This window comes from Arachis ipaensis, chromosome B4 (assembly GCF_059453495.1).
Source record: "Arachis ipaensis isolate K30076 ecotype BB chromosome B4, ASM5945349v1, whole genome shotgun sequence".
In the NCBI taxonomy this organism is placed as follows: domain Eukaryota; kingdom Viridiplantae; phylum Streptophyta; class Magnoliopsida; order Fabales; family Fabaceae; genus Arachis; species Arachis ipaensis.
Window position 1 is genome coordinate 22939083 of NC_142439.1, and position 14983 is coordinate 22954065.

General features: G+C 38.0%; 1 non-coding gene across 1 annotated transcript; it reads left to right on the forward strand.

Moving 5' to 3' along the window:
* The first annotated feature begins 3406 nt into the window (after positions 1-3406).
* Positions 3407-3513, forward strand: LOC148566911 (small nucleolar RNA R71). Its single transcript, XR_015883119.1, has one exon. It is a non-coding gene; the product is annotated as a small nucleolar RNA R71 (small nucleolar RNA).
* The last annotated feature ends 11470 nt before the right edge of the window (positions 3514-14983 follow it).

Sequence of the window (14983 nt, forward strand, 5' to 3'; positions counted from 1 at the left end):
AACAAGGAACAATTGCTCATTCGAAAATGTCTCAGTCACAACTGTGAGTGGTTGCACTCCTTCCTTAGGTTCAATTCTGGAAAGGTGGCCAGCTACTTGATTTTCTGACCATTTCCTGTCTTTAATCTCAATATCAAACTCATGAAGGAGTAACACCCATCTGATTAATCTTGGTTAGAGTCCTGTTTGGTTAGAAGGTACTTCAAAGCAACATGATCAGTATAAACAATAACCTTAGAACCAATTAAATAGGACCTAAACTTATCAATAGCATACACAATAGCTAATAATTCTTTTTCTGTAGTTGTGTAATTCTTTTGAGCATCATTTAACACACAGCTAGCATAGTAAATGACATGTATATGCTTGCCATGCCTCTGTCCTAAAATAGCTCCTGTAACATAATCACTAGCATCACACATCAATTCAAATGACAAATCCCAATCAGGGGGAGCTATAATAGGAGCAGAGGTAAGGTTTGCCTTTAAAGTTTCAAAAGCATGTAGGCATTCAGCATCAAACACAAAAGGAACATCAGCAACTAATAGGTTGCTCAATGGTTTAGCAATTTTTGAAAAATTCTTTATAAATCTTCTATAAAATCCTACATGACCCAATAAACTCCTGACTGCCTTAACATTAGTTGGTGGTGGTAATTTTTCAATTACCTCCACCTTGGCTCTATCAACCTCAATCTCTTTACTTGAAATCCGGTGTCTAAGAACAATACCTTCTGTAACCATAAAATGATATTTTTTCCAATTTAAAACAAAGTTTGATTCTTGACACCGTTTCAAGACCAGAGATAAATACTTAAGGCAGGATTCAAAAAAATTACCAAAAATAAAAAAGTCATCCATAAATACCTCAATGAACTTTTCAACCATATCAGAAAAAATTGAAAGCATACACCTCTGAAAAGTTGCTGGAGTATTACAAAGTCTAAATGGCATTCTCCTATAAGCAAATACTCCAAAAGGGCATGTGAATGCTGTCTTCTCTTGATCTTGAGGGTCCACTGCAATTTGGTTATATCCAGAATATCTATCTAGAAAATAATAAAAAGCATGACCAGCTAACCTCTCAAGCATCTGATCAATGAAAGGCAAGGGAAAGTGATCCTTCCTTGTAGCAGTGTTGAGCCTCCTGTAGTCTATGCATATCCTCCATCATGTGACAGTTCTTGTAGGAATAAGCTCATTCTTTTCATTCTTGATCACTGTCATCCCTCCTTTCTTGGGAACTACCTACACAGGGCTTACCCAAGGACTGTCAGAAATAGCATAAATAATTCCTGCTTCCCATAGTTTCATTACCTCTTTTTGGACGACCTCTTTCATAGTTGGATTGAGTCTCCTTTGTGGTTGCACAATCGGTTTAGCATCATCTTTAAGAAAGATTGTGCATACACTTGGTTGGACTAATCCCTTTTAGATCACCAATGGTCCACCCAAGAGCTGTTTTATGGCTCCTGACCACTGTAATAAGCGCCTCTTCCTCTCCAGGCTTCAATGAAGAACTAATAATAACTGGATATGTCTCATTTTCACGCAAGAACACATATTTCAAAGAAGGAGACAAGGGTTTGAGCTCAAGCTTGGGGACTTCCTCCTCTTTCTTAGGCATGTTCACCATTGCTTTCTGGGGTGGTGAATCATCAATTTCCACTAATTCATACTCAGAAATAGGATCCAGAACATCATCAAGTACCTCAGCTTCCAGTACCTCTTGAACAAGTGGTTCAACAACATCAACTCTCATGCACCCTTCAGAATCATTAGGGTGTTTGGGAGCTTCAAATACATTAAGGACCACCTATTCTTCATTTACCCTCAGGGTTAATTCACCCTTTTGCACATCAATCAAAGCTCTACCTTTAGCTAAAAAGGGTCTACCAAGAATAATAGAGAATTTTGCATCCTCTTCCATGTCTAATATAACAAAATCAGCAGGAAAAATAAATGGTCCTACTTTCACAAGTAAATCCTCAACAACACCCACAGAAAATTTAATAGAAAGATCAGCAAGTTGAAGAGAAATACGAGTGAGTTTTACCTCCTCAATTTGGAGCTTTTTCATCACTGAAAGTGGCATGAGATTGATGCTAGCTCCAAGATCACATAAAGCTCTCTGAATGGTGACATCTCTAATGGTGCAAGGAATTACAAAGCTTCCTGGATCTTGCATCTTCTCAGGAAGGTTATGTTGAATAATAGCACTGCATTCCTTGGTTAACACCACTGTTTCTTGTTCCTTCCAATTCCTCTTGTTGGTCAACAATTCTTTCATAAATTTAGCATAGAGAGGCATTTGCTCAAGAGCCTCAGCAAAAGGAATGTTGATCTGCAGTTTTTTGAAGACTTCTAAAAATCTATAAAATTGCTTGTCCTTGGAAGCCTTTAAGGATATGGCATTTTTGGCTTGTACTCAGGAGCCTTGGGCAATGTAGGATAAGTGTCAAGAGAGTCTGGGAATGGGTTGTCTACACGCTTTGGAGGGGCGTGCTCTACTTCTTCCTTCTTCTCCTCTGGAGCTTCTTTTTCAACTAGCTCCTCATTGACCTTGGTCTCAGAACCAGCTACTTTACCACTTTTCAATTGAACAGCCTTGCAATCTTCTCTTGGGTTCACCACTGTATCACAGGAAAAGTACTTGAAGACCTCTCAGGTATTTGCTTGCTCAACTGGCCCATTTGTACCTCCAAGTTTCTAATGGAAGCTCTGGTTTTCTGCATAAAACTATTCATCATTGTCTCTCAGTTAGAATTTTACTGGGGCTGAGAATTTACCTGTTGAGGTTGTTGTTGTTGATAAGACTGAAATTGGCAGTTATTATGATTATTCTGCTGAAAACCACCTTGAGAATTATTGTTGAAATTCTGAGATCTCTGAGGTTGATCCCTCCACCCAAAATTTGGGTGATTTCTTCATCCTTGATTGTAGGTCTTAGAGTAGGGATCATTATTGGGGTTTCTAGGACCATTCCCCATGTAGTTGACCTGTTCAGAAAAAGATTGAGCATAATAATAATTCTCATTTTGCATAAAATTACCTGTCATGTCATAAGAGGCTTCTTGGGGTGCATTCTGAGTATTGATAGCTGAAACATGCATTCCACTCAACTGTTGAGTAATTAGGCTTATTTACTGAGATAAAAGTTTGTTCTGAGCAAGAAGAGTATCAACAGCTTCCACTTCCAAAACACATCTCTTCTAGGAAGTCTCAGAGTTCACAGGATTCTTGTTGAAGGAATATAAGTATTGGTTGTTAGCAACCAATTCAATAAGCTCAGTAGTCTCCTCTGGTGTCTTCTTCATGTGCAAAGAACCACCTGCAGAATTATCTAAGCGTATCTTGGACATTTCACACAAGCCCTCATAAAAGATATCCAGCTGAGTCCATCTAGAGAACATGTCTGGAGGCATTGCCTAGTCAATAGCTTGAATATCTCCCAAGCTTCATAAAGGGTCTCACCATCTTTCTGTCTGAAAGTCTGAACCTCCACTCTTAGCTTAGTCAGCTTTTGAGGTGGGAAAAATTTAGTCAGAAATCCAGTGACAACCTTATCCCAAGTATCCAGACTCTCCTTGGGTTGAGAATCTAACCACAGCTTTGCTCTATCCTTCACAACAAATGGGAAGAGCATGAGTTTGTATACTTCAGGATTCACTCGATTAGTTTTCACAGTATCACAAATCTGCAGAAAATCAGAAATAAATTGATTTGGATCTTCCTGAGGGAGTCCATGATACTGGCAATTTTGTTGCACAAGAGTGACAAGTTGTGGCTTTAGTTCAAGGTTGTTTGCAGCTATAGGAGGCACCACAATACTTTTGCCATAAAGATCTGTATTAGGAGTAGTGTAAGAGCCAAGCACTCTTCTAGGTTGCTCATTCCCATTCGGATTTGTCATATTGGCATTAGCAGCATTATTATGATCCATAGTGGACTCTGCAGCCTTGTAAAGTCTTGCGTGTTGCAAATGCCATCTCAAAGTCCTTTTAGGTTTAGGATCAAAGTCTAACAGAGGTTCCTTGTCCCTGTTCCTGCTCATAAAGAGACAGAAGACAAGAAAAGATGGGATTCTCTATATCAGAGTGTAGAGAATTTTCAGTGAGGTAACCTGTGTAAAGAAATAAAATAAAAATACAAAATAAAATAAACACTAAAATTCAAAAATTACTATTAAAATTAGGACAAAGATTTCGAAAATTTTTAGAAAAATAAAGAGAAAAAAATAAAATAAAAAAATAACTAGGGGACACCAAATTTAATTTTAGAAATTAAGGAAAAATAAAGCAAGAGAAATTCGAAAATTTAAGGTGTAAAATTAAATAAATTTAAAGTTAAAACGTCTAATCTAAGCAATCAAATAACTAATAGTTGTCAATCACAGTCAATCCCCGGCAACGGCACCAAAAATTTGGTGCAAAATTTATAACCACAAACTAACCGGCAAGTGCATCAGGTCGTACCAAGTAGTACCTCAGGTGAATGAGGGTCGATCCCACGAGGATTGATGGACTAAGCAACAATGGTTAAGTGATTTACTTAATTAGGCAAACAGAAAATGGTGTTTAAAGGTTCAAAAGTATTAACAATAAATTCAGAATATTAGAAAGCAAGCAGTAAACAAGTTGTGAAATATATATGGAGAAACAGTTAAGGCTTTAGAGTTATCTATCTTCCGGATTGACTTTTCTTTCCAACTATTTTAATCATGCAAGATTCAATTCATGGCAAACTATATGTGACTAAACCCTAAATCCTTAGACCTTTTTAGTTTCCTCTAACCTTCATTAATTGCCAATTCCTTGATCACTTGATTCCAATTAGAGGGTGAAGTTCAATTCGAGTTTATATGCCACAAAAATCATAATTACCCAAATATAAGAGGATTATATGTCACGTACCTGTTAAGTCCAGATAATTAGAAATTTAGTTGAAATTATTTTCAAGTTGTTGTTCAAGTAAAGAGCTTTTCCAAGTTATACAAGAACTCAATTAGAACAAGGGTCATACTTCCGTTCCACCCAAGTTCATAAGATAAAGAACAAAAACAATTTTTGAAATAGAAATCAGTACATGAATTAAAATAGAAAAATAATAGTATCAATCCATACAATAGACAGAGCTCCTAACCTTAACAATGGAGGTTTAGTTGCTCATGGTTCAGAGAGAAAACAAGGATTCTAAAAAACTGTAAATTACAGAATGAGGTAGAAGAGAAGAGAAGAGCCCGAAAGGCTGATTCTTTTCCCTTTTATATCTAATCCTAATTAATGTAAAATATATTTCCTAAAAAATAAATAATATCTTTTCCTAATTATAAAAATAATAAAAGTTTAAATCAAATCTTAAAATTGGTTCGTGCAGCCTTCAGAGACGAATTGGGGACCACTTGTGTACTAAAGGTTGGCGCCAAACTGGGATTATTCCAAGTTTGGCATGGACTAGGCAGCAAATCCTTCTTTTGAAGCATTGGTTGTGGCGCCAAACTTGGCAATGGTCAAGTTTGGCGTGGAGGTTGTGCATAGCTTCCCTTTGGAGACTTCATGTTGGCGCCGCCGAACTTGAAGAACTTCAAGTTCGGCGTGGAGGAGGCAGTCCGATTTCTCTTTGGAAGCTTTAAGTTGGAGCCGAACTTGAAGAACTTCAAGTTCAGTGTGGAGGATGCTGAATGCTTTTCTTGGATTGCTTGTGCTGGCGCCAAACTTGGAGGTTTCCAAGTTCGGCTTCAAGCCTTTATTCTTGCTAAAGCTTCGTCTCTCCATGAAGACTCTGTCAAATTCGTCCAAAATGCTACCTGAAATAAACAGAATCGAACACAACTCAAAGTAGCATTCATAGTGACTAAAATATATTAAATCTTGATTAAACTTATCAATTCAAATGCAAATTCACTAGGAAAAGATAGAGGAGATACTCACGCATCACGTGCATATACCTAACTTGGCCCATTTGGCTGAAAGGGTTCGTCAAGTCGAACTTATGAAAAAGGAAAAGGAGAAATATTAGAATGAACATAAGTTAAGGAATAAACCTTTCACTCGAAAGGAGAAAGTTGCGTATGTGACCATGGATTCCTCAGAAGAGGAGTTCGATTTCGAAACAGAAGTCGATTTGGCTAAACTTAAGAAAGGTCTTCCATATGTTTGTTCTCTACTTAAAAAGCTTCCTAGTAATGAGAAGTTGAATGATTCAAAACTAAAGAGTGGAAAGAAGTATAGTTTTGATATCTCGAAATCTTATCAGATTTTTGATGTGTTACTTAAAGATAAACAATTAATTCTACCTGAGCGTAGAACTTTACTTTTAGTGAAAGATTTAAAGGGAAACCTTATTGTAAATTTCACCAAGCAACCAGTCATTCGAGTAATAGTTATGTTCGTTTCAGGGACTTGATACAGGAAGCCATTATGGAAGGACGTTTGAAGTTTGATGATGAGAAAAAAGAGATGAAAGTTGATGTTGATCCCTTCGATACTGAAGCTGGGTTTGTTGAACCATATTTTGGAGTAAATATGGTCGGAATGTCTTATGATTTCGATGTGGCTCTAGTTGATTTCAAGTCACAAGTTCGGTCGGTATATCCTCGAGCAAGGGATGGACTGTTGGATTTCTTAGTGCAACAAAAGATTAAAGATCGGGACGTATCTCTGTGTCCTCGATGTAATGCCGTATTTGATGCTGAGGTGGCAGCAATCTTTGAGAAAGAAATGATGAAAAAGGAATTGGCCCACAGGGAGGAGCAGGCTCATCAAAGGCAACCTGTTAGACGTGTGGAAGGAGAAAGTTCAAGGGCTCCTCAGCATAATGCTGTTGCACAGATAAGTCATCCTCAGGCTATGGAAGTTCAGTGGATTCAGAATTGTAAATAATTCCATAATTGATATGCGCAATATCGTCAAAACCCGTAGTGGGGACATAGAGGGCCTCCTCGAAACCAATACTTTTATCAACGTGGTTGAGCCAAAGGATATCCGAAGGGAAGAGGAAGAAGGAGTTTACCTCAAAATAGAAAGCCTCAGATTGACAAAGGCAAGGGGACAACACCTTTGATGCATTTTCGAATAGTTTTTCCCTCTAATGGAGAAACATGCCCGAAGAATATTCCTTCCCCTGCGAAATTGGAGAAGGGCAAAGCAGTAGTTTATACTCCAGGGTTGACAAAGGCAAAGAGGCCGATTTGGATGAAGAATACTTCGAAGAAGGAGATGATGAGATGTTTGAAACTATTTCGATTATTCCAACTGAGTATCTTGGTGAGTATGAAGGCGATCTCGAAGAAGATTATGACATAGACGCTGAACAAGCCTTTTCTTTTATCCGATATGAGGATGAACCAGGGTATTTTCTGAGACCCACTGAAAAGCAAAAGTCTCACCTCCGCCCGCTGCATATTACTACTACTTTGGGTGGGATTAAAGTGACTAAAGTTTTGATTGATGGTGGAGCAGCAATTAGTCTCTTACCAAAAAGGATGCTGACGAAGGTTGGTAAGCATCCCAATGAGCTGGTCCCCACCAATATTGTTGTAACAGACTTTAGTGGATCTTCTACTCCTGCAAAAGGTTTGGTTACTTTGGGAGTGAAAGTGGGGTCATCTGAATGAAATACTATTTTTGTGGTGGTGCCATTGAAAACAAGTTACAATGCTTTATTGGGTCGAGATTGGATTCACGGAGTTAGGGCTGTACCATCTACTGTGCATCAAAGTGTCCTCCTTTGGACAGAGGATGGCAAGCCTGAATTTGTTAAGGCGGATTTGAATTTATATGTCGAGCAGCTTCATGTCGATTTCAGGATATACAATCTGAAACTGAAGCCTTTAAATGTTGACAGGGCATTGAATTCCTATAATTGTGAGGGCTGCTACTTGTCTTCAGAGGGCCTGACAGTGAAGTTGCATTATCCACACCTTGATATACCCCCAACTGGTTGGGACTGTTCATCTTGAATGGATTCGAGACGGTATTCGATGGAACATGCTCAAGATGTCTCGAATTACCTGGTAATTTTAAATAATTATATAAGTAATTTCCCTTTAGTTGAGAATAAAGTTGATTCTTTTGATGAAGTTGAATCATATAAGAATGTAATGTCTGCTTTTAGTAGTAACAATTCGATGTCTTCAATCAAATTTAGTCATGGTTTAAGTTTTTCTTCATTATGTAATGTAAATGATATTGTTAGTCGACTGTCAATTTAATAGCAGAAGTTCATTTGTGTTGAAAATAAATCTGATGTTAATCCAGCAAATGATCAAGTTTGTTTTGTTTATAAAGAATATGTTGATTTCTCCTTTAATTGCATCTATGATTTAGAATCTTTGGGTTTTGAAAAATATTCAGTAAAAGATGAGAATCATTTTATGGGGTTTAAATCTCAGGATCCTTTAGAAGAAATTAATTTAGGATCTATTGATGATGTTCGAATTACTTATATCTGTAAGAACCTTGAGGATCCTTTTCGAAATGAACTTTTCCATCTTTTACATGAATTTAAAGACTGTTTTGCTTGGGATTATCATGAGATGCCTGGTCTCGATCGTTCTCTCATAGAGCATCGATTAGCATTGAAACCAAATACTCAACCTGTGAAGCAAACTCCTCGACATTTTGCTCCAGAAATCAATCTAAAGATTAAAGAGGAAATTGAACGGTTGATTAAAGCGAAGTTTATTTGAACCGCACGTTATGTTGAGTGGGTTTCGAATATTGTTCCTGTAATGAAGAAAAACAAAAATTTGAAGGTGTGCATTGATTTTAGAGACCTGAATAATGCTACTCCGAAAGATGTATTTTATGCCAATTATAGATATGTTAATTGATTCTGCAGTGGGAAATAAAATTCTAAGTTTTATGGACGGTTATTTAGGGTATAACCAAATCTTCATTGCAGAAGATGATGTGTCCAAAACTGCCTTTCGTTGTCCCGGAGCATTAGGCACTTACGAATAGGTGGTTATGCCATTCGGTTTGAGAAATGCTGGTGCAACTTACCAGCGAGCAATGAACGCTATATTCCATGAGTATATTGGAAGATTTATGGAAGTATATATCGATGACGTTATGGTCAAATCGATTTCGGTGAATCAACACATTGATCACTTAAGGAAAGCCTTTGTCACCATGATGAAGAAAGGATTAAAAATGAATCCTTTGAAATGTGCCTTTGGTGTGTCGGCTGGGAATTTCTTAGGTTTTATTGTTCATAAAAAGAAGATTGCAATCGATAAGAGCAAGGCCGATGCAATATTAGCATTGTCTGCGCCTAGATCGAAAAAAGAAGTGCAATCATTCTTGGGAAAAGTGAACTATCTTCGAAGGTTTATTTAGAATCTTTCTTATCGAACTCGAGTGTTTGCACCTTTAGTGAAACTAAAGAATGATTCACAATTCGAGTGGACACATGAGCATCAACAGGCATTCGATTCGATAAAAGCGTACCTATCTAAGGCTCCGATTATGGTGAGTATTCGTCCACACGAGCCCTTAAAATTGTACATTGCAGCATCTACAAACACAATTGGGTGTATGTTAGCCCAAGATGATGAGAATGGACATGAACAGGCAATTTATTACCTTAGTCGTGTTTTGACTGATATTGAAACAAGGTATTCCCCAATAGAAAGATTGTGTTTGTCTCTATATTATGCTTGCATGAAATTAAAGTGTTACATGGTAGCTAAATTGGTGAAAGTTGTAGCACAAACTAATCTTGTCAAATATATGTTGAGTTTTCCAATGTTAAGGGATCGTTTAGGAAAATGGATGCTTGCTTTGACAGAGTTCGATTTGCAATATGTCTCAGCAAAAGGTGTGAAAGGTCAAGTCATCATAGATTTTCTAGTTAATAATTCGAATAATCTGAAAGACCTGGAAATTATATTTTGATGGATCGAAGCACAAGGATGGTGCAGGGGTTGGAATTCTTATTGTCTCGCCAGAAGGGATTCCATCGGAATTATTGTTCGAGTTAAAATATCCTTGCTCGAATAATATGGCAAAGTATGAAGTTTTAATTTTGGGTCTTGAAATATTGATCGGAAAGGGGGCTTTGGAAGTCCAAATACTAGGGGACTCTCAGTTAATCCTAAAACAGTTATCGAAGGAGTTCAAATGTAATAATGAGAAGTTTCAAAAATATTTGGCAACGGCTTGGGAATTGTTAACCTCTTTTCGAAAAGTTTTTTTGGTTCATATACCAAGGATTCATAATGAGATTGCTAATGAGTTAGCCCAAATTGTTTCGAGATATAGAATCGGCCTGGAAACTTTAAGAAAATTGGCCAGTATCCATCAAATTTTGGTGCCTGCGGATGAGAGGGAAGCTTTGTGTGTAGGCAAATGGGAAGATAATGATTGGAGAAAGCCTATTGCTGAATATTTAAAGAATCCCAGCACCCCAGTCGATAAAAATGTAAAATTGCAAGCAATAAATTTTATTTTTATGGCTGATGAGTTGTATAAGAAGGGAATCGATGGGAGTTTATCGAGATGTCTAAGTCAAGATGATAAAGAGATTGCTTTGGGTGAAGTCCATAAAGGGATATGTGGTGCTCATCAGGCTGGGAAGAAGATGAAATGGGTGCTATATCGCAATCATGTATATTGGCCATCCATGATCAGAGATTGTATCGAATATGCAAAGGCATTCCAGGAATGTCAAAAGCATGGTTCGATACAACAGATCCCAGTATCTAAGTTGCATTCGATTATAAAGCCATGGCCGTTTAGAGGTTGGGCTTTGGATTTAATTGGATTGATTCACCCTCCTTCATCGAAACATCATAAATTTATTTTGGTAGCAATTGATTATTTTACAAAGTGGGTCGAAGCAGTTCCTTTAATAGAAGTTGGGCAAAATGAAATAATTGATTTTATTGTGGAACATATAATCCATCGATTTGGAATTTCTCAAACATTGAGCACTGATCAAGGGACTATGTTTACTGGTCAGCGAATTAAGAATTTTGCAACTTCAAGGAATATTAGTATGATTACTTCAACCCCTTATTATGCACAGGCTAATGGGCAAGTCGAGGTAGCAAATAAAATTCTGATAGGTTTGATTAAAAAACAAATCAGAAATAGACCTCGAACCTGGCATGAAACGTTAAGTCAAGTACTATGGGCTTATCGAAATTCACCAAGAGGGTCAACAGGCACTATAAATTAGTATATGGCTATGATGTCGTGCTACCATTGAAAATCAATTTAAATTCTTTGAGGGTGTCGAAACAAAACGACTTGCCAGTCAATTATTATTGGAATGCAATGTTTGATGAGTTGAATGAATTAGACTCGGAACGAATATTGGCACTTAAAAATATGATTCGACAAAAAGAAAGTGTTGCTCGAAATTACAATCGGTGAATAAAGGAGAAGTGTTTCAGTGTAGGTGAGTTGGTTTTAAAAGTTATTTTGCCAGTGGAAAAGAGATCGAGAGTTCTTGGTAAATGGTCCCACACTTGGGAAGGCCCTTTCCAAGTGATAGGATTATATTTTGGGAATGCATATCGAATCAAGGATATCGAATCAAGAAATATAATCAATTTGATTAACGAAATTTGAAGTAATACCATTGTTTCTGAATTAGAATTAAAGTGCATAAGTCTGAAATAAAGAAAACCATTACAAATACTAGAGTTTAAGGTGAAGAAATGTAAGGCGCCATAAGCTTTGCTAAGTCTGAGCGTAGCTTTACCCTTTCATTGTCTAGAACTGAAAGTGTCTCAGTATGTCTGAATTCTTCATATTGGGCCTTGTCAAGTTGTTTCTCACATTCTTCTTGGTTGGCCTCAATAGAAACGATTTCTTGTACCAGTTGTTGTTGCTCTTGTTGGGCAGTGGCTAGAGGTGTAGCTATATCAGTTATTCTCTTCCGAATTTTAGCCAGTTTTTCATTAATCTGAGCCAATTATGCTTCAAGTTTTCTCTCTTCCTTTTCATAGTGAGCTTGAACGAAAATAGCCTGAGAGATTCTCAAATCGAATTCTTCACGGGAAGTTTTGATTGGCTGAAGGGCCACAGTATAGCTTTCTGACTCAGTTCTGATCTTAGCTACTTTATCTTTGATTTCTTGAAGTTTTTCCTAGGTAGTTAAGCTTTTATTGGCAATTTGTTTGAATTGATTGATTATGGCAGAGTGAGGGGTCGGAACCTGAAGTTCAAAAGATGAACTTAAATGATCAGACAAAAGCTTGTTCAGGACTGCATCATTAGTCCATTCGATAGGTGGATGGTCCAGGAGCTTGAGAAGTGATCGAAGTTGTTCTCGAGCATTAACATTCAGCCCAGATGAAGGACTAGATGTAGAAGGACCAATGAGTACAGGGGTAGAAATAGGCACTTTGTCTTCCTGAATAGCTTGATTTAGGATGGTGACCAGCTTAACCAGGGTGGCATTTATAGATCTGGTAAAAACACCCAAATCTCCAGATCCTTGACCAAGAAAAGTTTGAAGTTCAGCTTTTTAGGGAGGACTGGAGGTTCTTTGAGGAAAAGGAAGAGTTTCCAGAACTCTAGATAGAGAATCCGAATAAGGAGCAGTAGTCTCAGCGACTCGAGAGGGAGAGTCAGAATCAGGGGCCACTTGAAATTTAGTAGAAGGTGCAGCCCGATTGGTTGGAGAGATATGTCCAATGATCAAAGTTTGCGTTGGAGAGTGATGGGTGTGTTCCTTTGTTAAGTCAACTACCTGTGTCCCAGTCGGAATTGGAAAAGCGACTTGGAAAGGCTGAACAGAGACTCTGTGGCTTGGATTGAGGAGTGAGACGTGGTTTGTCCTAAGTCTTGTTGTTGTTGTTGTTGATGTGGCTGATCAGGTGCCAGAGATGAGGTGATTGATTGAGCAGAAGTAACGGGCTAAAATGCAAGGTACAATAAGTTGAGATTTATTTTGACTAAATCAAAATATATGTGAAAGTGATATAATGTTACCAGAATGGGTCTTGTTCTTCAAACTAATTGAGAGCCCAATCTGAATCAATTGTATCCTTCAATTGTGAGGATGCAGCAAGGATATTCTGAATAGATGGCTCACTTTCATCATAAATTTCACTCGATGGTTACAACTGTAAGTAAAGAAAAATTGAAATTAAAAGAGTTGCAATTGAATGTGATTATCGAAGAATCTTAGTTAAAGAATGAGTGTATGAATATAGTTACCTTCCTAGAAGTCTTTGAAGGTGTCCGTCGACTCTTCCTTAGTGGTTGGCATGAAGAAGCTATAGCTTCAGCTTTTCTTTTCTAAGTTTTCTTTGGAGAACCCTCAGCAGCAGGTACCGCTTGGATAGTAGAATGCTTGATCTCTTCCAGGGTGCGACTGTACTTAGAATAGTAAGCAGTCCACCAATCGAAGCAAGATTTTGTGATGTAAGAGCTTCGATCATAAACAAGGTGATTATAGCTCTCTTTTTATTGTTGATTTTTCAAAAGGCAGATATCAAGTTCTTTCTTTGAAGCCAAAGTAATATGGCAAAATGGCCTGCTGTTTCTGGAAAGTGGAGTTAGGATAGCTTATGAGAAGCCAAGTTGCCTGGTTGTGTAATGAGGGGCATACATAGTTACTTTGAAACGTTCTTTTTTATGATGAGGTAGCCCTGTAGAAATTATCTGTACAGCCGGTAAATTTGCCCCCTCTTAGCAAGCTTATTTTCTTTAGTATCATTGGGGAAGAGGAGGCGTTCGAGTCAAGCAGGACCACAATTTCGACACAAAAAAGGGGTGAAATTGAGGTTCTCATTGTGGAAGTCTTTGCAAGAATGGAAAAGAGAAAAGACAGCCCAAAATCGGTCTTCATCCGATTGTGCTTCTGGGAAATTTGGCTTGAAATTAGCCAATCGAAAGCCTTCACTGTGCTGTTTGTTTGTAGCACCACCACTAGGCTTTGTCATATACTTTTCAAAAATAGCATTAAGCCACAGTTGCAGAAGCCAGAGAAGGCCACCTGTAATGATCAGATAGTTGTTTCAAAGACAATTAACAAACTGGCCAAGTTCTTCGAAAATGTGTCCTAAAAGAAGCTTGGCCAAGTTAAAGTTGTTCCCTTCATGAAGTAGAGCGGCAAGAGGAAGGAAAAGCTTTGAAATTTGAACACTGTGAGAGCAGAAGATAATTGCATTTAGCCAATAAAATAGAAAGTCTATATGTTCATCATCTGTGATGAGAGTGCCCTCTGCACCCATATGATGAACAATAAAGTCACTATAGGAAGTTGTGGGGGCAATGTTGTATTATTGCCTGGATTGCATGTCAGAGGTGAAGTCAGGACGACTAATCGGGAGTCCTGTAATTGCAGCCACATCTAGAAGTGACATACCAATCATCCCACAAGGAAGGTGAAAATTATTGGTAGTCCTGTTCCAGAAAAAGGTCACGGCTCCAATCATCTAAGGGAGCGTCGAAGGAGAAAAGTGGGAAAGTCTTAGAAGATCCTGAATCCTGAGAGGCCCCCAAGCAGCACTCTTCGATGGGGCAAGACGCTCATACCAGGCTGTGAAGTCAATCCCTCGAGGACTGATCTTAGGGTTGTTCTTAAAGGGTTTTTGATTGGTGAAAAAAGAGATATCAAGGTCTTGATTGGTAAACAAGTCTTCTCCTTTAGCACTGGGAAAGAAAGGGAGTTTTTTGTTTGCCCTTTCCAAATTCTCGATGGGACCAACGAAGCAATGGATATCTTCACCCACAATAAAGGGGATAATGATTCTAGGATCATTTATTTGAAGTTGTGGATCATCGATGACTTCATCATTGACTTGATTCAAAATGTGAAGAGCTGGAGGAGTCGGTGGCTGTACCATAGGGCTTTTGCCTTTGTCTTGTGAAGCAAGATGGGATGAAGAAGTAGCCATTGAAGAGCAAAGAAGAATGAAGATCGAAGAATAAAGGTTATGCAAGAAGGGTGAATGCAAGAGAAATTGAGAAAATAAGGATTCGAGAAAGTTGAACAAAGGCGGAAGTGTCGAATTTAAAGGG